This window comes from Excalfactoria chinensis, chromosome 2, assembly GCF_039878825.1.
Source record: "Excalfactoria chinensis isolate bCotChi1 chromosome 2, bCotChi1.hap2, whole genome shotgun sequence".
Lineage (NCBI taxonomy): Eukaryota > Metazoa > Chordata > Aves > Galliformes > Phasianidae > Excalfactoria > Excalfactoria chinensis.
In genome coordinates this window covers 96,350,687-96,377,236 of record NC_092826.1, presented here as the reverse complement: position 1 = coordinate 96,377,236, position 26,550 = coordinate 96,350,687, and the positions used below count along the sequence as shown (strand labels likewise).

The window sequence follows — 26,550 nt, the reverse complement described above, 5'->3', positions numbered from 1 at the left end:
AGGAAGCAGTTACAAACGCAAGTGATTAGTATGTGTGTGAGTGACTTGACACACAGTTTTGGTCACTTACTAATACAAATACTGAGCTGGCCTAAGGGCATCTTTGTGTCATTTTCCATTAATAGAAAAATATGAACTCTTTGTTAAAGGTTGCTACTAAGCATTATTTCTTGACTTCTACTGAGTTAACTTTTCAGACATCTGATGTTTGTTATTCATTTTGTACAGCGTTTGGACGTTCTAGAAACCTCAGTAATCAAAGCAATATGCTCATTGGAGAATGTTCTTTTTGTTAGTCTGTACTGGTCATATATCAATCATTTGACTACACAGAGACTGGAGTAAGTTCAGCTTATTTTTCCTTAATGAGACAGATTCATATGCAAAGGTTATATATGCAAATAGTGCCCAAAGGCATGGGAAAAAAACTATGCAGAGATAGAGGAAAAAATCCTCAGTTAGTTGACTTGAGTAGAGCCAGAATTACATTCCTAAAATTTTGGCTTAAGACATCTGCTTTGAAAAGGTAAAAGGAGTCCAAAATGATGGAGTTTATGAAGAAGAGGGTCAGAGGCTGTAATAAAAGCACACTGCCAAAATAAGAAGACAAGAGAGTGGAAACACTGCAGAAAAAAAAGCATACAGAGAGACGAAAGTCTGAAAGGACTGTGTGAAAGCAACGAAGTAAGAGAATAAATGTAGGTGATTCAAGCAGGGGACAGTCATTAATGAAGGCAAATAGAACCAGTGGCTGTCAAGAAAGGAAGCGATAGAAGAGTGGTCAGCTTGAGGTGCATTTCACTACACATAGGTGAGTAGGATGAATATGGTTGTTAGTTGTAGAAGGGGTCCTGGACTAACAGGAAGTTCTAGAAAGAAGTTGTATAAGCAGGTGGGTAGCATCTTTGATTTGAATCTAAGGTAAGCATAAGGTCCAGGCTCATCACTCTTGATACACTTACAAAGGTGGAGATAGCAGCAGAAGATTTTAGAAGTCTACATGGAACATGCAGGGAACAGATGCAGTAAAGGTAAGAGGAACCAGACTCTGGGGCTGATCTCTGCTTGAAATCAGGTGACAAGCAGACTACTGAAGAAGGAAGACTTGTACCTGGAAGCTATGTACATCATAACTAGCAGCTCCTATGTCTAAAGCAGCTACAGAAGGATTCTGTTGCTGCAAGAGGGTCCTGAGATTTGGGGTCACCCAGCATCCAGAGGAATGTTTCTCTGGTTTGTCTGAAAACAGAAGAAGGTAGAAAGCTTTCTTTGCTTCACTGTACTGAGCTGGCTGCTGCTTCTTGGAGTCTCTCAACCAGAGCAAAAATGTGTGAGACTGCTACTACAGCAGGGGAATGTGTAAATACGTTACCACATCCAGGACATGCCTCCCTTGATTTTGGCTATCTTCAAGCTGTGTTGGAAGAGGAATATTTCTTCCTCTTCCTCGAGTCCCAGCTTTCTTCCTCCCCAACCAACAAAGAGAAAACTAGAGTAAAATTGGGTCATTTGATCTGGATAAGGTACACCGCATTGCGCACGTTGTCTTTCTAGGACACACAACACATGATGAAGAATACTTCCAAGATGGCTTCAGCTTACAGTCAAATCCAGTTCTGCACAGCTGTTGATACAGAGAACTTAAAAAGTCATTAGAATGACAGCGGCTTCCATTGCCACTGAAATTTTCAACTCTGCCCCTAGCAAAATATCCACATCTCGAAACAAAAGAAATTCTGTATGGATGTAAGTCCAGGGGAAAAAAATAAAAAATAAAAGAAAAAGAAAAAGAAAAAGAAAAAGAAAAAGAAAAAGAAAAAGAAAAAGAAAAAGAAAAAGAAAAAGAAAAAGAAAAAGAAAAGGAAAAGGAAAAGGAAAAAGGAAAAGGAAAAGGAAAAGGAAAAGGAAAAGGAAAAGGAAAAGGAAAAGGAAAAGGAAAAGAAAAAGAAAAAGAAAAAGAAAAAGAAAAAGAAAAAGAAAAAGAAAAAGAAAAAGAAAAAGAAAAAGAAAAAGAAAAAGAAAAAGAAAAAGAAAAGAAAAAGAAAAAGAAAAAGAAAAAGAAAAAGAAAAAGAAAAAGAAAAAGAAAAAGAAAAAGAAAAAGAAAAAGAAAAAGAAAAAGAAAAAGAAAAAGAAAAAGAAAAAAAAAAAAAAAAGCTTTTGCTTCCATGGAATCAGTCAGGAAAACGATGAATTACAAAACAAATTCAAGATGTAGCTAGAGTTGAAGTGAGGTGAACTAGTAAACCAGCAAGGTACAGCTATCATCCTGCAAGGCGTTACCATGAAGTCTACTTGTTTTCCTTCCCCAGAAGACACACAGAAAGGCTGTTTAAGTAGCACACAATGCCCAAGCTAACTGCCCTCTCCTAAACACTTGGCATCTTAGGGGCTGAATGTACACCAGGAGAGAAGACTGGTGTGGAGGAAGGAACACAAACATATGTGGCAAAGCACATAGATCTAGCAGCCATCACCCCTATGTCACCTGAAAGAGACACTTCGTTTGGTGGATTGATTGTTTGTACACCATGTATGACGGCACCCAAAAGTCTGTGTGTGTTTACAAGTGCACACAAAAGAGGCAAGGAAAGATAGTGAAACTTTTCTTAACCTGTCACTAAAAGTGTAAACATTTAACATTATTTAAGATCTATATAACCTACTAATAACATAACCTAATGCATTGTTGAAATATAATTTATATAGTCAGTCTTCAGAGAATTCACATACACATTAGCTGAATTTGCAGACAGGAGGAAGAAAGAGATTATTTGCAAAGATACCACATCAAACGACAGAAAAATGCATAAGAAAATATGTATCTTCTATTTGGGACTTACCATAAAACTGAAAGAAGGGGAAAACAACACCATACATTGTCAACAGAACAGAAACGTGTTTAACACTTCTTCGATCTTGTATAAATAGTAAGCTTATTCGATGAAGATTTATGATGCTAATTCCACTAGATTATTTATTTTAAATGAGGTATTTAAATCAATTCACAAACGGATTGTTCCATGCCAACTTGGATAGTCCACAGGCACTGTGCAAGGATTTGAACATAGTAGCCTTTTTGGCAGGAGAGGAGAAAGAGTTGTGTTTTCCCTTCCCCACCAAAAAAGGCTTTTCTATTAGAAATATAAACTTGAATCCAGGGTGACAGCTCATCTCTCCCTAAATCTAGGCATGTTTTTTTAAAAAGCCTATGAAATTATAAAGAGTTAGGAATTATATACAAAATAAAAATATGACAGAAAGGGAAGCTTTCATCTCTCATGGAAGCAAAGACTGTTTTTGTTGATACATATGGAAAAAATTAGGCCCAATTATATGTTGTGCTTTGGCACTGGGGTTCCAACTTCACCACAGGCTTATTTTTTTCACAGATATACCATTACAGCCAATTCTACCCTTGAACATTTGAACTCAAACCTTGTAACACAGGCATTTTTGTTGCTAGATTACTTGTACCCTGGATGAAATGCTCAGTGTTACCGTTGTACTATATTTAGAGGTTAAAAAAGGGTTATCCATATGGACTCAAAAGAACATATATTCATAAAAATATAATAAGCCTCAAACTTCTTATGAACAAAGTACTTTTTATTGCAGTATAGTTTCTCATTTTCTAAATTGGATTGTGAATTACAGCTAGATACCCATTCAAATAAAGTTTTTAATATAGCAAAACCATTTTACTGTATGTCATAAATATTTGAAGGAAGAGAGCTGGTTCTACACATGAAAAGGTGACATGATAACTGAAAGGAACTAGTCCCTCTTGCTAATCCTTGCAGCCAGAAATTTTGGCTGATAAAACAGGAAAATTGCAAGAGTTTCAGAGCTCTTTTGATACAACAGACAGAGATGTTTATTTACTAGATCCTGAGGACTGCATAAGTATGACTGGTCACATATTAATCCAAATAACTCTGCATCTGGCATGGATTGTATACTCTCATTCCTCTGAGATTTTTCAGATAAATAAAATATCTTCAGTCTGTGTGAGGTTGGAAAGCATATTTTCAGATTCTGTAGATTTAGGATGGTGGGACCATCCATCCTTTATGCCACTAATGAGACAACCCAGTCAAAACCTACAGCCAAAAGTTGTAATCCTTGCATAAAAAAGTAATGCAAACACTATTATTCGTCCTCTGCAGTCCCCTCTGTCTCCCTGTGAGACGATAGCAGCAGTCTTAAAGACAGAAGGAAACCAGGGGAACTCTTGACAGACAAGGACCAAGAGGATGGTTGGGTTGTAGTGAGAAGGAGAAGAAAGGTGGTCAGAGTCTCAGAAGAAAAAATTATCATAGAAATAGGTATCAGTATAATTTGTAATTAGGAGAGACAAAGAAGAGGAAGCCACGATGAACAGAATATCATAACAGTAGAGGTAATGAATGACCAGAGTGAATGCAAGTTTTACTGATGTAGATCATGCCATAAGGAAGAGATTTTATAAGTAACTAATCAAAATGACAGAGCATAACAACCTTGAAGGACAAGAAAAGGAAGAAATGAAAAGTGTAAGATTTACAGATGGTGAGTATAAATTCACTTCAGTAAGGACAATTAATAACACTTGAAAATAAGTTTCTTAAACATATAAGCAGAGATCTACCTCTACGTCTATAAGCAGAGGATGTACCAAAAAGACCAAGAAAAAAGTGTTTTTTATTACAGTTCTGCAGCTCTTCTGGGAAAAGTACAGTAGTTTGCAGAACAAAATGGTTTAAAAAGCATTACTTGTGATGAAGCCACAAACATGTCTGGCTAAATCCTTATATAATTTGGAAACGTATTATTTTATTATTTGAACAGAGAATATGAAAGCACAGCTACCTTAAAAATATGTATTAAACTGTTCCTTTTTGCACTGACTGAAATTTCTTTGAAGATCATAGCTGTATCTGGACTTAACACAGAAGCTCTCCCAAAAATCATAGGCATAAATGAAGGTGGACAAGGTTGTAGGCAACTTGAAAGAATGAAATTCCAGAGCACGCAAGCCGTCAACCATCTATCTGTGGAATTTCCTAAATGCCTAATATACCTTGATACAGAATGTCACCTAACTGAAACACTATAACAATAATTGGTTCTTCCTGTAGTTAGACAAGAATGAATATTATACACAGAAAATGGAGAGTGACACTAAAATGAAATTTAAAGGGGGAAGTATTTAATAGAGACATAATGCATACAGTGAATATTAATAACTTGAGCTACTGTGGCATATGGGGACAATAGTGGCTTTCTCCCTTCACATAGTAAAGCCTGCTTCAGAATGAGGAAACTATTCTTTTCAAATGGATTTATCTTTGATAAGAACTACATTAGTATAACAGCAAAAAAAAAAAAAAGCAGATTCAGATGACTTTATACTAAACTTTAAAAAGACAAGTTCAATAACCTGCAAATGATTTATACTCTAAACGAATCTTAAAATGTATCCTCATTTTTCAAGTAATGCAAGGAAAACACAAAAGAACTGGATGTACCCAACTATTCAGTCTTCAGTGATGACCACGCTAAAAATATCTTTTCCTGATGCCCATGCAGGTCATTCAACCAATTTTCTTTCTTGAAAACCAGTGTTCAGTAACGGCAGCAACAGAAATCATCTGTAGTATAAGGCAGAATGTAAATTTAAATGGCTTATCTAAAACATACTTCATCCATTTTGAAAATACCAAAGATGCTTTTGTGAATACAGTGCCCCTTCCAGTCTTTCACAGGAAAATACAGCTACTATCTACAATCTTGACAGTATGGATAATCTCATGCTGATAAGATCATTTTGTCTGGGCAGTGTAAAATTACATAGTTCTGAAGTCTGTTACTCACTCTTCATTATGCACACAAAGACAGGGTAAGCTGCAAACTCTGAGCAGTGTAGTACTCGTTATTACAGAGACAAACCTGTCACATTGATGCCACACCTCCTCTGGGTTACCCAAATCAAATTTGTAAGTAAAAACACGGTTTGATAAACTGATCTGGATATGAGCTTTATAATAAGATTTTAGAAATGGTGTTTAAAAACCAGAGGAATAAGCATGAGATGAACAGGGGGAAAAGAATATAAAGGTACAGTCTTCCAACCTCATTCTTTTTCACTTTTCCTTTTAAAGGATTTATAGTTTCATAGAACACTGGCTACCCTGAAGTAGGAAAGAAGAAAAGTTAACACAAATGAAAAAGACAATGACTTCAAGACAAAATCGTTAAAAAATATTACTGTTTGCCATGGTACACTACGCTTTTTAAAACAGCAACTGCTACTTCTTTGTTTTCTCCCTAGCCTTACCAGTTCTGTTTCAGAATATAAAATAGAAACAAATTCATGTATACGTCTGTTATTTTTTTAGCAACTCAAAGTGGGATAGTAAGGCAAAACATTTTCAAAATATCAATAGTGCAGCCTTTAAGAGTGGACGTTCACTAGATTACTTGTCTTTTCTTACAGCACTGGTTATTGGAAAATAAATAATGCCATTTTACATTTTGTTTCCAAGGTTGGTTTCTCACTTATTAAGAGACCAAACTTTCTGATGTAGTTTTACAATGCACAATGAGAATAATGCTGAGATTGCAGAAGCCCAAGATAACAAAACTACCTACATGCTAGAGTGCACAATGCACACTGAACAGAGTGGGTATGGGAATAATTAAAGTGTCCTCACATGTTAGCTTTGCTCTTTGAGTAAAAAGTTGTTGTGTTCCTTTTCGTTTGTTTATTTTTTCCCAATTCAAATAATAATTAAAATAAATAAATAAATAAACAAGGACCAGAACCATCTTACTGTTCTGTCCACATGATGAAATTAAGTCTCAATTAAACACCACAGAACTGGCACAGAACTGGAGTGGTGACCTGCTGATTGGATTAGCTGTATGCATCTGGCCTTATTCAGGAAAGTCAGAGTGATTCAGCAAAAGAAGTGGGAAGATAAATACATCAAATAATGTTATTTCCTATACCTCACGAAGGGAGTATTTTTAGGACCTTGGTGGCACACATTACGATTATCTTAATTCCAGAAAGAGAAGCTCCAGAAGGACATCCATCCAATTTAGGCATACATGTTTTATATCTCAATGTTAAATAAATTAACTCTCCCTTTCTTAGGCATCCCTATATTCATAGGCACTCTGGAAACAATTCACTGCAATCCTATGACTCCACAGAGAATTACACAGGCCACAGTTTTAAAGAAAACACAGTTTATGAGTCAAAAAGGCTGTTTGGGGAAATACAAAGTGGATGACAGATTTGTAATACAATATGGGACTTGTATATGTATTTGTAGAGGCAGACAGGTTAAATTATTGCCTGATGGATTTCCCATGGCAGTGAAACATAGACAACCACTCTGACCTTTTAAAAAGTTGCTCTTTGGTACTCTAGTGTTGAAAAACAATCATTAAAAATTATTTTCTGTAGTAAACAGATGGCTCACCTTTGTAAAGGAGCTCTCAGGTGTTCAAGGGCATGGATAATGAATCCTATATTTCCTTACATCCCACGTCATGTGCTGGTCACAAGGTGAGGAACAAGGAGAAATAACTGGAATGGCCCTAATTCTGAATAAACTCTTGCTGCTAGGCAGCCCTTTGGGCACTAAACAAGTATACGTAATTTATGACATCTATTAGAAGAATGATTTTGAACACTACGGAGAAGTAAGCAGAACAATAGTACTCACGTACTTTAGGTCACCTAAATCTCTGTTAAGTCTATGAAAGGCAATCCAAGAAAGTAACAGATCTTTATTGGACACATCTTTTGGGAGTTTTGCCTGAGTAGCATTACTGGTTTTTGGCCTGAGCAGGAAGCCAAAATTTAATCTCCAAGATATTTCTGTGGTAAACTGAAAATGATGAAAAAAACCCACATACTTCTTCAAAACAGTGTTTCATTAATAAGGTTACTTGCCTTTCCATTATGGTTGGACCCAATCTGAGCTCACAATTTACTTTCTTCTGAGGCCACATTCTCACAATTCTGTGTCTCACCAATGTCCAAGGCTCCGGATTTTATGTTTTTCTGCTTCTTTCATATACAGAGAGAAGAAAGGCACACCACAAGGTTTGGTGAGCATCTCTGTGAAGGTAGCTTAGTGGCAACAATGAACAGCTATGGATCTGCCAAGACTTCTCAGTACTCACAGGGACCATTAGCTTCTGTCATCCCATTACCTCTGCTTGTGCTACCAACACTAGAATGAAACTTTCTGTGCTGAAATCACATCCACTTACTTGCTTCGACTCCTCAAGCCACACATGCTTTGTTGTCACTTAACTCTAAGCAGTAAAATATAACTGCATTTTGATTGTAAACATAGTTTCCTCCCATGCTCCCCAGTCTATTCCAGCGAATTTTTGCCAGTTCTCATCCTGAACAATTTCAGACTGCAACACAGTGGTGGTGTCAGAATAAAAAACTGAAATGATATTTACAGAATAAGTTAATTTTCCTATTCCTGATTGGAGTTAAAGAAAAAAAAAATGCTGAGGAATTTATGCACCCTTCAAGACAACAGCTACCTGGGCAGAATCAGGAGAAGTATGATTACATTCTAAATTCACAACAATAAAACTGAGCAGTTATCATTCACACTGCACCACGTAGCTACATAATACAGTACTTGCTAACAAGCTGATGCACGTATTTTGGACTGAAACTACCAGAGATAACAGAAAGACCCAATTCTGGAAAATACTTCCCATCTTCAGTGATATTCACTGAAGCTCAGACTCTCTTACAATGAAAGTTTGAACGTATTGCAGCTGGTCTTCACTGTTAGCCAAATACCATGTGAAATACAGAGCTATCAAAGAGAATATTCTGGGAAATAGATGAGGAGAGCATATATGTATATATATGTATATATATGCTATTTAATTTTGATTTTTAGTAAAATACTTTTTCAAATTCATGCAATCAGTATATAAATACACATGCAAAAAATGAACACTTTGATAATAGATTTACTAATTCTTTCAAGTAGAAAAGCTCCCCCTTTTTAACTAGCACTATTCCTTTAGTGTGGCTCTGCTACGAGACTACTTAACTAATCATTTCATTTTAATGATACTATGAAAATACCACAAGGTTGTCCCTGCAGTCCTAATTACTCTTACAGGGATCCAAGGGGGTACTTTAGAATATATTCATCCTGCACTCGATATAGCATAAATTCAATTAGCAAACTTGATGTTCATACTAAGATTAATATACTTTACGGAAATTAATTCTTTATTAGTGACAGGTGTACTAAATACTTCATTCCTGTTTGTAACAGCTGCTACCCTAATTATGATTTATTCCAGTGATAAATTTTAAGACTTTGGTGTAATGCAAGATAACTGTTGAGTACCAAATAGAAAAGAGATTTAACAGTGTATATGTCATTCACATGAAGTTAATATCAACAAATCTATCTTAAAAAAAATTTGCCTTTCCAAGCCAGTGAATGTCTTAGTGACATCCAATAGAAGAATTGTAACCATGGCACTTTTTGGATCTCTTGGCTTATTGTCACAGCTTTTTTCTGTGCATTGAACATCTCATCTGTACTGACTTTTAGATTTAAGTTGTAATTTTGAAAGGCTCCACATACAAGGAAAACTTTAAACATTCTGTATAGTGAAATTAGATGCCAAGGAATTCCTAACGCAATTAAAAAGGTGGCTTTTTTTTTTTTTCTTTTTTTTTTTTTTTCTGAATTATGCCTCAAATATGGAGCTTTATGGGATTGGCCTAAATTAGTCTTGGAAAAATCGTTAAAAGAATTTTCTTCTTTCCCAATTTCCTCTCTCCAAGGTGGAGCTTGAATATGCTGATTTATTAACCATATTTTTTCAAGACTGACATTAACAACTACAACATTCCAGACTGACATTCTTTAAAAAAAAAAAAAAAATAAAAAAAAATTTGCCTTTTCTAAGTCTTCTTTTAACCTGTCAAAAAAAGAAAACGTGGGTTCTGGTTGATTTCACTGCATGCGTACAGAAGCCACATTGTATCACTGTCCACCAGTATAGATTTCTTCTTCTGTTGCTTTCTATTTATAAATGAAAACAGATGAACTCAATAAAATGTAAGCCTACAAAATTATGGCTTCCTTTATCCCAGTGGTAAAGAAGTTTATACATAATTGGCACATAATTTTATCCAGTGGTGTAACCTTTTTCTTGATATTTTTTTCTTTTTTTAAAAAAGAGGAACTATTCAGTTTAAGAATCAGACAACTTCCCTTCACTGAAATCCATCGCATTTTCTTATGCTAGCAAATATGGATTATCTAAACAGCACTGACCTATACTATCCGTTTCTAAGGAAAGCTTCCTTTTTTCAGTCTCAAGCCAGGGGACCAAGAAAACCAGTAGCTTATCAGTTATAGAGACAGGGTGTCTTAGGAAGATGGAGGACAAATTCTCTTTTCATAGTAATGATGCCAGGAAATCAAATCCCCTTTGATGGAGAGCAGAACTCTGTTATGCTAAAACAGTATTAGTAAAACATAGCTCTCTATACAATTCATAGCTATATGTCAAGTTTTGAGATATATATTAGAGTTTAATGTTTTGGCTTCCTGCCAACAACTCAGTTGGCAAGAACGGCTTTGTATTTTTAATTTGTTATTTCTGAGTCAAACAATAATCAATTATCAAATCTTTTATGTGCTTCATGGGCAACTGTAATGAACACCAGTTCCAAAAAGTGACTGGCACACAAATCTATGGCAGCACCATGCATTTTTGAAACAGTAATAAAATAAAAGGAAAAAAGGAAAGGTTCTCCCTGCTTGCTGCAGAACAGAGGTCAGATCTTCCGCTCATGTAAATGGTCACAAGTCCCCTGACTTTAGAAAAATGATGCTCAATATGTATTCAATGAATTTCTGGCTTTTCATTAAAGGCACAATTTCTTTCACAGCTATAATGGACAGTGTCCATAGTACTGTTTTAATTTGTTATGAGCTTCACTTCTGCCTATCACTTGTCTTTTTTTTAGTGGGGTGGAAAAGAAAGTTGATTCATCCCATCTACAGTTTCAGTACAAAAATTGGGCATTCACTCTGGGACACTAAAATAAACTCCTTTGATATAGGTCACAAAGTATTAAAAACCAGAAAGCAGTACACTATGTTATATAAAATATTCATCATAGAGTAGGATGATGCTTCATCCAAACCTATTTTTCTGTGTATTCTAGAGCCTAAATAGCTAGCACTGATCAAACAATGAAAAGCATTAAATTGATTATTTCATATTTCTTTTTCTGTACCATACTGGGAGCCAAAAGACAAATTAATAGTCATATAGAATGCACATAGCAGGATTCTTTAATATATTATGAAAGAACTAACATTGCCTAATATTCTAAATTACTTTTAACAATGTGAAACTGTATGAGTTGAAAATTGACAGGATGTGTAACGCTGATGTTTTTCTTAGCACATCATTGAAGATAACCTCTTTCAAGATCACAAAGCAGAACTGTTTCCTTCTTGAACTACTACATACTCTAAACATGTAGCTGGTTTGAAAAAACAAAACAAAATTGGAGTAGATTATAAATTACAATTCAGTCATTACCTTGAAGTTCTTTGCATCGCAAAGAGTCACACAGAATCATTTTCCCCTTTTTAATCTCTCTCTCCTCATTGAGAAGAAATTAGCTTTGGAAAATTTTAACAGTATGAACACATTCATGTGGATGAATACAAGAATTCCAGCTTTCAAGCCACTTTGGTCATTTGGCCAAAGACATACTGTATAATAATGCACACCTTGTTGTGTGCTGTAACTTGCACAAAAATATTATTCATGCGAAGTTTATAATAACATACATTTAGCATTATAATAATAAACATTGTTAAAAAATGTTCTGTAGTTGGCAAGGAAGCTGCTCCACCTTATGCTAGACTCGCAGAATAAATCTTCACTTCTTAAACTTACCTAAAAAAAAAAAAAAAAAAAAAAAGTCTAAATCCTTAAAATTTTAGAAGATTAGAACTCACCTAAGCATTCTCAGCAATCTTTTAAACCTGAAACAATGTAAATTTGTCAGATTCGAAAATGGGAACTAAGGATGACAAAACCGCCTCTGGACAGAAAATCTTCAGTCCAAGTGCTTGGATTCTAGTGTTTTCCCAGATCCCCAGGCATTCCCTTCCTATCAGTCTACTGGCTCCTCGAAGGCTGTTGACTTGCTCTATTCTAAACACTGCATTTCGGATAATTAAAATTCACTGAAGCATAGATGTGAAATCGGAATTCTCCCTTTGATACTTTGAGCCAGCTGTCTGGGTTTACAAAATTGGTTGCATTTTAACAAGTTGTGCATCTGTTTTTCAGAAACTGGTCGAAAAACATTTGTAATTTTTAGGCCATGATTTCCTTTCAGTTTATATTTACTCTTCCCCTTTTCAGCATGACCATAGTATCAGTATCATGCAAACAAAGCAGTTAAATAAACTTGCAATCAGTGCGCTATCTAAGGGAGAAAATCCAGTTCATTAACAACTCCAAAGTGCAATATAATGCATTCCACTTTATATATTCAAGAAGAACCTTTGATTTTTCCATTTTTTTTTTTTTTTTCCCCCTCTGAAATTATTGAATGCAGCATTTCATTGAGAAACGTATCTTAAGTGTTCTTTGATTAGAGAATCCAGGCTGCATTGAAAATCCCATCTGCTTTCTTAGTTCACATGAAAAACTTTATAATGGTAGAAGGTATATTCTCATTAACTGGAAGAAAAACTCAAGAAGGAGTCAGTGAAATAATCACAGTAGGCTGTAAAGAAAGAATATTCTTGCTTCCAGTTGCACAGAAGGAAGGACTTCATCTACGGATGACGAAGCATGCTGGAAAATTTAACATTACTAAACAATGGGTACTTGGTTCATACTGCAAACTTCGGCAGAGACAGCCTAGCACTATAAACAGTAGTTGACATACTTGCTGTTGGGAGCACAGCTTCAGCCTTTCACATCAGTCCTGTTAACTATATTATAATTTTAGTATCATGAAAATGAGACCTGTGCTTCTGTACTTGATGCAGTCACTAGGCTCTTAGTAAGAATGGCTCCAAAAAACAAACAAACAAACAAAAACCCCACAAAATGAACCAGATATCTTGGGCAATTTTAAACACTTGACTACCCTCATTTGAGGCAGTCATTTGGGTGGTTCCTTCACTCAGATTCTTACAAGAAATTCGTCTTTAAAAAACAAAGAACTTCAAGAGGGTCTTTGATCCCACCAATGACTGAACCAATGTCAGAAACGTTACCTAAAACATCATGAGCTTTCTGTTGGTTTTGCAAAAAGAGAATATTCCAGTGGGGAGAGAAAAGTCAGTCAAGAGGCTGTAGAAGTCATCCCCATATAATGGGAGCTGGCTGGAACTAGAAGGGCTATAAGAGATGAAATTCATAGAGAAAGAAAGAGGTAGAGAGTACATTCTGTGTACTGTGTGAGAGAGAAGGGTCCCTTTTGTAAGACACTTCAGCAACACAAAGCCTATAAAGTGTAAAAGCCACCGTGCCATATTCAGGCATTAAGAAAAGCTCTTCAGAAAGGAAAATTCAAACTCTTTCCGCTCATCTGTTTTTCTGTACAGAAAGAATCTACAGACATTTAGTAACAGACATTTAACCCAGCTCTGGCTGCCATGCCCATACTGAAAGCTCAGCAAAAATAAAGGATTTTGAAGCATTTATAACCTATCAAACTTATCATGGATCAGTTCCAGACAGGACTATCACCTAAGATGGAAACAAGGTTCAAATGCTACTGTTTTTATTCTAGTTGCATTGTTAACAAAAATCTGACTAATCTTTTGCAGCATTTGGACAGAATTTAGCCAGAAGTAGAAATCATTATACCTTACTATAAACACCTATATATGTTTCAACTCATTTCATTAGCACAACAGGCCTGTGGGATTCAGTGTCACAACAGTAAGTTCAACAGAATTTCCAGACACATTAGTCTGTCTGCAATATAAATACTGAAAATCATGAGAAGATTAAGATTCATCAGCTAAAGTTACCAAAAGTGAAAGGGCTCCTTTGATAGAACACTGGGTTAGGTTCACTGTATTCTCCTGCTTGTCTGAATTCTCCATGACTGCTTCAGTCTAATCTTTGGTCATTCAACCTCTACTCATCTTTAGAATGCACATATTGTTTGTTCTCACTTTACAGTAGATTATGAATCTTATCTGCTTCTCTCTTACCACACTGTATTTAGATTGCTTGGAAAAAAGAACAGAAACAAAAACCAAATTTGCTGTGTAAATCACAGCACTAAAAGAGCAAGAGTCTCGGGTTTATTTATTTCCAAAATTATTTGAAATAACCCACATAGGTACACTTACATATACTAAAATCACAACTATAAAATCAGCAATATGATCAATAAAATAAAAGATGATGGAAGCCTCCATGACTCATTTCCACATACCCAGACTAAAAAAACTGGAGATACAACTTGAACTCTGTAACAGGCATGGCTAAGTCATTTACCCCCCCCCCCCCTACAACCTGTATCTTCATAAAGAGGTGATAATTCTAACACTAAACAATATTCTACAAAGGAAGTTCCAAAAATATCACCATGGACTCAAATATCACCATGGACTCATACATCACTGCCTAGCACAGGATGTGCTTAATGCTCATCAATGTACCTCCATGCCATTAATGCCTTCCTTTAACTGCTCAATTTACTAGCACGTGATTCATTATAACATCAGAAAAATATCTAGTAATGTTCTGAGAGGATACATATTATTACTATTGTAATTGACATCAGATTAAATGATACTAAATGCCACAGCTAACTCTGAGCATCAGGTGTGACTTAGAAGTCATACATTTCTGGGTAGAGATATTAAAAAAAAAAAAACATTACACTTTTCTGTGACTTTCTTTAATTGACTTTCTGGTTTGGTTCCGGAAGAGGTTTGTGCTAAGACTAATCACAGCATTTTCTTCTGCCAGGATCCTGTAATATATTCAGCACCTTCAATTCCTACGGAGTGGCAGCACTTTGACCTTCAACTTCACATCACCCCAGCAAAACATTTAAGAGGTTTGGGAGTAGTTGCTGTTTATTTCCTTTTTCTCTCATGAAAATGATAATGCCAAGCCACCACGTCTGGTTCATAGCACTGAAAGTTATCAAGAACTTCCTGCATATTTTCCACTGAAGCTGGATCGCTTCTGTACTGAAGATGAAAACTGCTGTGAAATCTCTGATCTCTTCCAGCAATTTCTGTAAAAAGTTACACATTCAACATTTGCTTTTCTAAAGTCACTCACTACACTCAAAAAATAAATCATCGACACTAATGACCACTAATCATCATACTAAGTTTAAAAAAAAAATAAAATTCTCAAGTCTGTTTTCCCTTTGATTTTGTCTTTGGGGAATTGGTTCCAGCTAACACATAGCACACCCCTCTCTTGGCCAGCCAGCACTGGCTGGAGGTGATTTATCCTACTGCCATTACCTAGGTAATTTGCCATGTATCATTACACTGCTGACCAGTGATCTGGGAGTCCCAGCAGTATCACTGGGATGTTGAAACTAGCGAGAACCTACTATATGAAAGCTGGAGTTATTATACTGCCCCTCTCTGAGCTATTTAAGCTACTTTTAGGAGACCTTGGAGCTTGCTTCTTAAAGTACAGTGTTTATTTTCCATGACAGTTACAGACATAAAAGCCCAGAGCCTGATCCAAAGACTCTTGTAGTCGGTGGCAAGTTTTCTGCAGATTTCCTCTGCATCAGAGCTCAACAAAAGATTCACAGTAGCTACAGCCATAATAAGGCACTATTTGAAAGACACAATAATAGTTTATAAAGGGTGAGACCTAACATCTAACATGAATGCTGCTGACATCTGGGGAGAGGAAGAGCACTCCTCCAGCCGTTATGCTGCCAACTCACAAACAGGCATGGCAGAAGTAAGGCTTATCTATAGATTTTGCCAGTTTGCACAGCAAACAGAAGTCTTTGAGTGTGAATGTCATATGAAAACATCCTTTCCCTTCCAAGCGCTAATGATTTTACAAACAGAATCATTTCTACATAAATTTTGCCAGTTACCAGATCTGACTTCCCACTTAACAATAGCTCTGCCTAAAATTAAGAAGAAAAGTAAAAAATAAATAGGAAAGAAAGCATATAGCCTATCTACTGATTGAAAAAGTATATTGCATTCATAAACCAAGGATTTCAAAATAGACACAACCTGTGTATGAGTATTATGAGCATTTTGCTTTGTGATGGAAGAAATTTTAAACTAGCACAAGATATGTATTATACCACAATGACTGGGAACGTAATTTCTCTAGTACAGAGATAGTTTACAGAGCCTCAAATCTGTAATTTATTCATTGGGTTTGCTCACTTTTCAAATCTCATGTTGTACATTTAAAACATCTGTTGTTCTGAAAGCTCTTAGTTACAAGAAGGGAACAGAATCCAAAGAACAACAAGGTCACAATATGGCTAAATCATGCCTTGCTTTTATTTTTATATTAAATTTGCTTTGGGACTTATGAGCCAAAGAAAGTTGGTCCTGTTACCAAAACAAAATGAGCATACACCTTGAACTGACTATCAGGCCAAAAGATGGTACTTTTAGTAGCCAGAGTAATGATGTATAATCATGCATAATAAAGGTGATTAAAATAACAAAATATGACTAATACTCTCAAAGATTTTGACCCACTAACTATAACAGAAAATATTATTACTTTTCCTGTTCAGTAGTTCTTCTCAGTCTCAGATACAAAACAAATGTTTCCTTTTAAGAAGAAACATGCAAAGCTGTATTTTTTCTCTAATAAATGTGAATAATGCAACATGAACTAAGAAGCAACTTCATAAATGAAAAAAAAAAAAAAATCCACAGTAAAAAAGCAATAAAAACTTATCCAAAGGTTTATGGTTTTGTTTTTCCCCAGAGACCCCAGAAAAGGAAGAGAAGAAAAAAAAACAAGAGGGAAAGAAAGGGGGGAAGTAAAGAAGGAGGGGGGGGAAATATGAATTGTTGATTTCTAGCTTTGCATATAAAAGAACAAAAGCAACCTCTTAAAACATTTATACTGCCTATTTTCAGATAATGCACCCTACTGCCTTTCCTCTGGACACTAAAGCTGACTGTAGATTTCACCCTGAACAACCTTGTTTCACACCTACCTTAAAAGCAACACATTTAAGTTATTACATTATGCACACGTTCACATGGCATGCCAAAAGTTTGTGTTTCGGATCTCTAAAGAAAACAACAGCTCCCTATTGCCAGTTAACCAATATATTGTGCAGATGAGTGCACTGCAGCATAACTGTGGGGAAATTATACGCACCACTAACATACTTCTTTGACCGGTGTCATTACATCCCTTGTGTCTAGCTTTTACACTGTACTTGTAAAAGCTCTTCTGAGGATGCCTCTACCTTATTAATTCCACAAAACAGATCTAAGCACACCTTGCACAGCAGCTGCATGCAATCTTTATTGGAGAATTCCCCAAGAATGTCAGCTATGCTTGTTAAGTATTGAAGGTGTCTGCTTCATTTAAATCAAGTTTTTTGTTTGTTTTCTTTTGTTTTTAAAAGAAGTTTGGTAAAAGAGAACAATTCTACGTAAATGAAAAACATGTGGAAATGCTCAATAGGTCAACTATGTAAAAACGTGTTATATACTGTGTTTATAGGTATTTTATTCACAGACAAGGCTGGTATTAGTGTTTTATTGATATCCTGGCGAAAAGCACATTAATCTAACTAAGGGTTGCAAACTGCTTTACTCTGAATAATGATATTGACCACATAACAGCATAGTAACAATTATTTTCAAAACATTAATGCATACAATTTACATTATATCTTGGCTGTAAATTACTTCTGCAAATCTGTATCCAGATTTGTTTGCAAGTAACCTGTACAAATGATATATCTAATCAAAAACTTTAGCCTCCCAGAATTCCTCAACTTCAAAGCAGTGATTAGAGATCCAAAAACCACCTTTATTGCAAGCTAATCTTTAGTCCAAAGTACCAGACTTGTTATTGCAACTAATTAGACAATCTGATCCAAATAGTCTAGTGTCAGATATCCTTGTGCCTGAGAACATTCAAATTTTGGCTGAAAGCAACTGGGCTTTCGTATTCTTAAAGAAACATTAAATCCAAAGGAAAGAAATAGAACAAAGATATTCAGAGCCTACACCCAGAAAAATAAATAAATAAATAAATAAATAAAAATCTTATGGAAGGTGAATATTTGTGCCTGTAAAAAATCCTTACTTTCAGTGAAACTAAATGTTATGATTGTGATTAAAATCAGAGTTAGGTGCAATGGTGCATAGAAGCTTCCATTTCTTGCTCCATGATGAGGTGGGTCATGCTCGACTGTCTCATGCTCAACAGATTTGCCTAAAAACCATAGCAGCCTCCTGAAATACTACAAAACCTGATTAGACTCTGGGTATTTAATTTTGTATCTGAAAGCAACCCACAATTGCACAGTTCTGGAACTATATTAATACAGCACATGTGTGTTTTTCCCTTTTAAACATCCCAGTTCTCAGCAATGATGAGTAATTAGGTACTGCTAGATGCTAGTTTAGTACTATTAAGTACTAGTTTGGAGTGTCAGTATAACATTTAGGATTCATTATAAACTGTCAACTAGGGAGTTGTCTTTACCTTGCCATACAATGAGTGCACTTAACAAAGTGGAAGTTCCATACTGAATGCAGCAGCAGCTATGCCAGGAAGTTGTTAGCTATAGGGTTCATGGCTCAGAAATCTGCTTTCCATTTACACCTGTGCAAGTCAGAGTCTGTAGACAAGTCCTCTACTTGCAACAAACCTTTGGTTAAGACTGGAGGTGTGATAGGAGGTGTGATTGGTGAATATGAAAAATACTTGTAGATTACGTCCTTTCTCAGACGCTAATTATTTCAGAAGTAACCAGCAATGCCGAGTTTTACTTTATTTTTTAATCAACAGGCATTCATGGTACAAATGCTAAAATTTAATGAGATACACCTGCAGTATAATTGATTTTATAGACTGATCTATTTGCTATCTATAATACATGTGCTTAATAACTAAACCTAGGTTATAAACCTATGCACAATATATATATATTCAAGTTAAATCATACAATTTGGATTTCTTCTTACTAATTTTAGATTTGGAACAAAGATTCTAAATAGAAAACTCAAGTAAATATGGAAGTACCTTTCATCATAGAAAGTACTGTATTCCAGAATGTCAGATCTAGTTTTTCAACTGATATGACTAAGAAAAAATCTGAATACTAAATACGGATAATCTTCAAAGTTCTCCTTTATTTCTGAAGGGACAGCACCTTCAACCATTATGGGAGGAGAAAAAGATTAAAGAAAAAAAAATAAAAAAAACTTTGGTTATGAAAATCATTTTACACATGTACTTAATTCCACTTATGCTACAGTAATAGTAATAATTTTACTTTTCTAATGTTAAAACAATATCAATCCATACCTTTTCAGAACACAGCAATCTCACCCTGATAGAATAAAACAACATCCACTGCACAAATTAATTAAAAGGAAAAAAAAATGCAAATTGTAATCAGTTTCTGGAAATGCTCCACTGATTTGAATTTTTGTCTTTAAAATGAGAAGATCCTCAATAACTGATGCTACTCTGCTTTTCATATAAAGAAACAGATTCTTCAGGTTATATATTCAAATTAGTGTTCTTATGTTAGCATTCTTCAAGTAATACCAAATCCTTTTCTAACCACTGATTAGTCCATTGAAAGGAACCTACATACAAGAGCATGAACCCGCACTTTCCATAAGGGTATGTTCAGAATCTTAAAAGGAAGCATTTGTAACATCAGCCCTGGAAAATGTATTTGAAAACACATCCAGAAGACTGAAAAGGTTAATATAATGAATATGTTGTGTTGCCTTTTAAAATTGCTGTTAATGATGATCATTTGTTATGATAAACTCTTTTGATTTTACCTAGATTTGCCATGGCAAATAAAAAACAACCTTCCCTCCTCATGATTGTTTCAAATGTAAATAATTTACTTGCTGTGCACTTTTTTTTACCTTATCTTAAGATCTATTACAGGTATACAGGTATTGAGTAATAAACCCATGTTCCCTGTTTCCTCCTCAGTCTTCACAGTCTTGAAAACACACTGTTCCATACATACAATATATACACATACACAAACAGCACTTTCTGCTTTGAGTATCGAATCAGCAGCTGCCAAGTGAAAAGGAAGGAACTCTGAATAAGAAAAACAAAAACCTTCACAAGAGAGAATTACACGTGTGGCGGATACCAGCCTCTTCATTGTTGACTATTTCAGCATACACAAAAAAAATCACCCAAAGATAACTAAAAATTTCTAATTTTAGGCTCCAGAATCTGAAAATGGCATTGATCAGTAGTCCATATGTGTCAGGGTCAGATTAAGTTTAGCACAAGTAAGGTCTGTCTACCTGTCTACCCCCAGGGCAAATGGTATCCCACTTCTCCTTCTCTACCTTACTTTTCTTGTTCAATAAAAACTAGGGAGACAACTTCAAGCCTCAGAGATCTCAGGAAACTGGAATTCAATGAGAAACAATCTAATCAAAGGTGTAAAATGGTCAGCTGAGTTTCAAATGACCTTCTGATCCTATCTATTCGGATTTTTCCTCTCCTTGCTCACTACCAAAACTGCTTGTGGCAATTCTATTAAATCTTTCAGAAATTAACCTGAGATTCCTACAATCACCAATTGCTGATGTTAGCCTAGGCCAGATGAAATATGGCACTTCTGGGTATCTGAAGGATCAAGTCAAGGGATGAATGTACCTCAGCTTTTACTAAATTATGTTTCATTTGGTTTTCTTGAAGTTTTATGATTCTCCAGTATTCTGATTTAATGCATTTGCTGGACTGAATCAATTTGAATGTCCCTTTTTATTCCTCAAGCAGCTGCTTCTTTATTTATTTTCCTCCATTTACAACCATTATGTATAATTTAAAAGCAAATTTTTTTAGGATGCAGGTGCTTTCTGCGAGGTACTGACTTCTTCATGATTTATAATTTTAACTTCCAAACTTCTTAGCAAGTGCCACTGATTTAGAATACCACACAGAAGATTTAATGAGACTGTATAAATGAATGACAAATGTCTGGCAACTTGGCAACAGCTTTCACTGGTGAGACGGGCCACAGAACTTCCACCATTAAGCAAACAGAGGTACTAACTCACATTTTACATATGGACATCTGAAGCACTGCATAAAACAAGATTTTAAAATATTATAAAGCTCTTTCCGGTGAGAACCAGTTTGAACATATAATGCTGGAGATGAACAATCAACTTTTTTGTGATGCACACGTAATGAATGTGCTGCTGTATGCTTCTTAGAAGAAAAAGGAAAAGAATTTCAATGAGAGCCACCATCCAACTCACACAAACACAAACCTTGAAAGGCTAAAGAGATTTCAAAGGAGAAGTAAAGATGAAGACATTAAGCACCGTCAGTCTGGAAAGGATGACACATGAGAAACACGTGCAAGCTGAGGCTGGTGGAATTTTTCAGAGACAATGCAAACAATGTTTAATTGAAGGCAGAAAGCAAGAAAACTCACATGGCACTTGTTTTGTTACACGATGTATTATTTACAACAGTGTTTTTAAGATTGAAACCCTGCTAAGCTTGCTTTCTGGGATTTCATCTGAGCAATATTTTAGAAGTACTAAAGAACAACTCTCCTCTTCCTGAAAATAAAACCAAAGCTCTTGAAAAAACACAGTCCTTGAAGCAAAAACTTGAACAACATGCATTCTATTTCTCTGTGATTTCCTTTTAACTCATGTATGTGGGGAATGGGTGAACGGCGAGGTTTCCAGTAGCCATATCAGAAAATATAAAGAATATGAATACTGGGAGAAGGAATAGGAACTCTTATAATGAAAAGCATGATATACAGCTCAAAGCCCTGAGACAGAATTGTTTTCTCTAAACATCTGGCTTTCTTTTGAGGGATTTTATATCCATGATAATAAGTAAGTGAGGTTTAGGAGCGCCAGTTTATTAAGTATTCAAAAATGGCTAAGTCACAGCAGCTGCCTGGATCTCACAGCATATCCAAGTAGACCAAATGTTGCCTGTTGGTAACACTATATTCTAATACAAGTATTACTATTATGGATTGATACTAATAAACACAAGGTTTAATTTTAAATGGGGCTTAAAAATCCATTTCCTTCCCTTACCATTTGCTATTTATTTTTTAGCTACTGAATATTCCTGGACAGTTTGCAAAAATCTTAAACATTTCATCACTTTGCAGTACTCGTGAAGGCTTCAGCTCAAACAGTACAATATTTCGAAATTAAAGATTATTTTCCGGAATCAAATGGGTAAATACACACCATGTCTGTATATTTTTTCTTTTCAAACTTTCATTTTAGTTCATACCTTACAGTTTCAATTCACCAATTCCTATCGCCTGCACTGAGGCTGAGTGAATGAACAAGCTTTCAGTGTCACCACCTCTAGTGCCCAGTCTCTTGAACAGATCTTTGACTCTTACTATGAGAATAATTAAAAATTAAAAACTTCTTTAAAAATTTACAAAGAATTTATGTCATTTATAAAGTTTGTAGACTTCATCTCTGACACTAGACAATGCTTGCATTCAAGTAATTAAGATTTTTAACACTCTGGATATTCATTTGAATTAGGCTACTAGGAATTTTTAGTGCTTTAAAGGAAATTTCTGGATGGAAGAAGGACAGTTGAATTGCTATTAAAATTTGCTTTAGAGAATCACTGAAGATCAAGTTCAATATGGAGAAGAAAAATACGTTAACTATAGTGCTGCAGAGCCATGAGTGCTCATTCTTAAGAGCCAGTAGACTACTGATAAAGTTAGTTAGATCCCATTCTTCTGTAGAGTCCATTTTAGTCACTGGATTGTAAAAAAAAAACAAAAACCAAACATTCTTTCCACTTGATTGGAAATGAAATAAGGAAATAATGGAGGAGAAAGTTCTTCAAGAGTAGCTGTGTATGACCACCACAATGACTGAAAGAGGATGAGACACATGACATGTTAGAAGATATAGAAAAAATGTGAGCATTTCTCCAAAACTATGCAAATCTCAAATGCCATTCCCAAAGTTAGATGCAAAACCACAGAAAAAGGGGGCTAAGTTTGGAGACCCGAACACCCTATTGAGAAGATGACTCTTATTTTCTGTCCACAATAAGACCAAATCCAATATAAAGAGTTTGAGCAGTATGTTCCAGCATGCATTCTAGTATTTAGCGCATGAATGGCATTTTTTTGCTTAACATTTTGTGCTGTGATCTAAAGATGACAATTGAAGTCATTCAAGCCAAGTAGAAACTTTCCTTTAAAAAAATTATTTCAATCATCTGGAATTCTTGGAAGAAAGTTGTATAATCCAAAACACAGCCTGCATCAAATTGATGCAAGTTCAATAAATGGAATCTTTCTTTTCCTCCAAGAGACACTGCCAAAAATGCATTTCAGATTTTGAACTGCATTTATTGAGATTAACTACTAAAAACCCCAATGTTTACAGCATACCAAACACATACTAAAATATGTGTAACTAATGGATACAAATGATCACTGAAATTATTCAGTGTATTTAAGAGCAACACATGGTTAATTTGAACCAGCTAAAGGTGTTTCTATTTCAATGAATGTTATAAAATTGGAAATTGCTATTCTGCAAGTTTCAGTTTCATCTATAATTAATTCAATAAATCAACAAAATTTCCTAGATCATTTGATGTATCATTTAAAAATACATGAGTAGTAGCTTGCTTGTTACCTGAAAGTATTGATTCTAGGCTATTGGAATCAGAGTGCATAAGAAAGAATTACCTAAATAACTACAAGCAATTATCCAAAATAAGACGCTATTTTTCAAGATCTGTGCTAAACGTGCAGTATAGTTGATATGTGCTCTTCAAGCTACGATTTCAGTAACGGAAGCTTATGCTCCCTGAAGAACTTGCAGCTTCTACTGATACAACAGAACAAAAGTCTGCAAATGTCAATGACCTACAATCATTAAACAATTACATTTGTAAATTCTTAAAAGTGCATATTTCAGGAAATAGAAATCTTGCTGCATGAAGACTTGTCTGGATTGATTACATTATCAGATGCAAACTGTTATAATTGCTGGTCTTGTTTCCCTGTTTAAACTTTCGATGATAGAGTCCCCAAGGTACTCCTTTATTCTGTTTGCGCAGCAAATATGTCATGTGTGGCAGCCAACAAATATTTTCATGCTGATTAAACAGGTTTGTACAACTCTGATTAAGATCCTTCTCCTGTCCTAACTTTAGAACTAGACCTTCCAGTTTACGAGTGTGCTTATAACTGAACACTTGCAGAATTTGCACTCACAACTAAGAAATTAAATTAGCAAAAAAAAAATTACCTCTAAGTTTCTCTTGTTTCTTTTACACATCAACATTAAAACACATTTTCATTCAACTATCTACTGTGCATTTAATGCATGTATCTTCACAAACACAAGAAAGTATGTTACCCTGGTGATCACCCATCCTAGCAGAATCTACTTAAGCTTAAATGCAGACCTGTGCAGGGGCCTAATTCAATACAACTTCTAAGAAAATCAGATTGCAGTTACTTTTGATTATACTTATTTTTCTTTCCATAGAATAACAGAACCATAGAATCACTCAGGCTGGAAAAGACCCTAAAGATCATGAAGTCCAACCTCAACCATACTACCCTAACTCTAACAGCCCTCTGCTAAATCATGTCACTGAGCACCACATCCAAATGGTTTTTAAGCACATCCAGGGATGGTGACTCAACCACCTCCCTGAAGAGCCTATTCCAGTGCTCAACAACCCTTTCTGTAAAGAAGTTTTTCCTGGATATCCAACCTAAACTTCACCTGGTTCAACTTGAGGCCATTTCCCCTCATCCTGTCACCAGTGAGAAGAGACCAACCCTGCTCTTGCTGTAAGTACCTTTCAGATAGTGGAAGAGAGCAATAAAGTCTCCACTCAGCCTCCTGTTCCCCAGACTAAACAGCCCAGTTCCTTCAGTTGCTCCTCATACAGCATATTCTCCAAGCCCTTCTCAAGACTTGTTGCCCTGCTTTAGAATGCTCCAGCACCTCAATGCTGCACAGTTTCCAAGCACAGACAATTGATACGAATAATATGTTATGTTCTTTAATCATGGCAGATTCAATGAAGAGTAGGTACAATTTTACATGAAAACTATCACTCAATGAAAATTCAGTTTATTTTGTGAAGCCTAACAGATGTCTGAGAGTGTGAGGTTTTGTTTTTAATACTTATATAATTCAGGATTGTTCTGAGGTGTGGCCATGTAAAGCTTTCTAATGGCTTCACTGCAAATGAAAGGCAAATGTTTCAGACTGCAACCTAACAAAGTCACATTATTTTACAAATACTTTTGGGAGGAAACACAGCTACAATTTGTTTAATTCTAGAGCAGGATGTATTCAAATTGTATGTATAAATGTATACTATATATTATACTTCAATTCAGACAAGTTTTAAGAATATGCTTTATCTATTCTGTTTGAGCAATAATGATTATCACTAGATTTTATGTTTTGATCATGTATAACAGCTTAGCTGAATATATGTATTTTCTTAAGCTACAGTTGTAAAGAGTACAAAATACATACAAGAGTAAAAGTTACTTATGCATTTTCATATACATTTTGATAATTCAGGTATTGCATATGTGGCAGGAGCCTGACCTCCAGTAAACTGCAGATGCTTTCCATTTTTTATAAAATATTTTCTAAAAGTAATATTTATGTACACCAAGTAATAGAGCAACACGGAACATTTCTGTTCAAATTAGCCCATACATTCTGTGCAGAAACATCCAAAATATGCTATCAGCATTATGAACCACGAGCATTAGACACAGAAGCAAAAAGCCTTCAACAATTCATCTTATAATTGGTCTGTGTTGGTTTCAGCCTCTGACAACGAGTGTTTGAAGTCAGATGTGCTGGTTTGTACGGACACCCTGTGCCTATGCTACTTCCATACTGTGATAGAACACATCAAAGCCTTTGCAGTATTTTCAAAAGCCAGTTTAATAAAAGCAAATGAGCCAGTGACATTTGCAAAAGAAACAGCACTAAAATTCCGGCGCCCAAGTTCCATTACATTTCAAAGGACTGTAAGAGCTCAACTCCCTTAAGATCTTTAATGTAGGCTAGCTACATACCATTTATCAAAACTGTAAGTATTTGATACCTACTTATGTAAAGAAAGATGGGTGCCGAGAGGCAGCTTGAGCATCCTAAAGTCAGTGATTTACATATATCAATTTCAACTTATACATGGTGCCTCCACATTCATTACCTAGTAACTACTTTATTGCTTCCTGCCAAGGGCCTCCTCTACTGTATCACAGCCATTAAATA

The 26,550-nt window shown here is 35.4% G+C and overlaps 1 protein-coding gene across 3 annotated transcripts in view; it reads right to left on the bottom strand.

Annotated features, from left to right (window-relative positions):
- Positions 1-26,550, bottom strand: part of BBS9 (Bardet-Biedl syndrome 9) — a 280,198-nt gene that overhangs the window by 42,579 nt on the left and 211,069 nt on the right. The gene's annotated exons all lie outside the window — the stretch shown is intronic.